The sequence below is a fragment of the Pseudophryne corroboree genome, chromosome 8 (assembly GCF_028390025.1).
Source record: "Pseudophryne corroboree isolate aPseCor3 chromosome 8, aPseCor3.hap2, whole genome shotgun sequence".
NCBI classification, from domain to species: Eukaryota; Metazoa; Chordata; class Amphibia; order Anura; family Myobatrachidae; genus Pseudophryne; species Pseudophryne corroboree.
Window position 1 is genome coordinate 150,561,329 of NC_086451.1, and position 1,206 is coordinate 150,562,534.

General features: G+C 40.9%; 1 pseudogene; it reads left to right on the forward strand.

The window, feature by feature from the left end:
• Positions 1-237: 237 nt before the first annotated feature.
• LOC134953414 (5S ribosomal RNA) lies at positions 238-355 on the forward strand (annotated as a pseudogene).
• Positions 356-1,206: the final 851 nt, after the last annotated feature.

Sequence of the window (1,206 nt, forward strand, 5' to 3'; positions counted from 1 at the left end):
ACCTTTGAAAAGAGGTGGCACCTAAACAGTTCGTTCCTGAAGCTGAGAACCTGCAGACCTCACGCTATTCTTCAAGTGTGGGAGAATATCAGAGAACTTTTCACACCACTTGTTTCCAGATTTGGGAGTGTTCCTAACATCATTACGGGACCATGGGCCTCCACAAGAAAACTCTGGGAAATTCTCTCAGAATCTAGGATACAGAGTTCCTGGTGTCATTTGGTGTGGGATATATCTACCTGCGGTCAGACCATACTGAGTATGCCCAACCTCGTCTGATCTTGGAAGCCAAGCACTGTGGGCCAGGTCAGTACCTGGTTGGGAGACCACCAGGGAATACCGGGTACTGCAGGTATTTTTATCCAAACCCAGGACACAGGACTTAGAATCATTTTTCTCCTTCTTCTTCCCTTTCTGTTCACAAATCCCCTTTACACTCAGATCATAGAGTTGAGCCAGGTTCAATTAATTGTTTGTTTATTTGTTTTGATGATTTTTTTCTTCCGGTGATATTTTCACTACAAGACAAATTGTTACAATTCCAGGAAGAAAATTTCACACCAATACATAAGAATTTTAGAATAACAATTTTTTGGAGACACCCATATTTTCGCTCACAGAAGCATTAAGCCAAATTGTTTTCTTTATTATATCAGCGATCTATTCAGATAACATTTATCTATTCATTTTTGATCACAGCATATCAATTTAATAAATTGTGACTATCAGTACCTTTCTTTGTTTCCCCCCCCCCCCCTTCCTTTTGCCCTATAGTCAATATTTTATGAAGGTTGACAATAAAAGTTATATTTTAAATAGAACTCATCATTTCATTCTCATCAAAAGTGTGCCCCAGAAAAGACACATAGTCTTTCTTTTTCTCTTTTGGCTCCGGTACTATACGGGAATCATTCCCCCCTTTTCTAAGCTGAACCACTAGCCATGAACATAGGACAGGGCCTCAGCCGTTCCTTGCCACTCTGTGTCGTAAATGGCATAATGGCAAGTTTACGCTTCTCATCAGACGCTTTTAATTTAGATTTTTGGGTCATTTTACTGAACTTTTGTTTTTTGGAATTTACATGCTCTCTTCTATGACATTGGGCATCGGCCTTGGCAGACGACGTTGATGGCAATTCATCGTCTCGGCCATGACTAGTGGCAGCAGCTTCAGCACGAGGTGGAAGTGGATCTTGATCTTTCCCT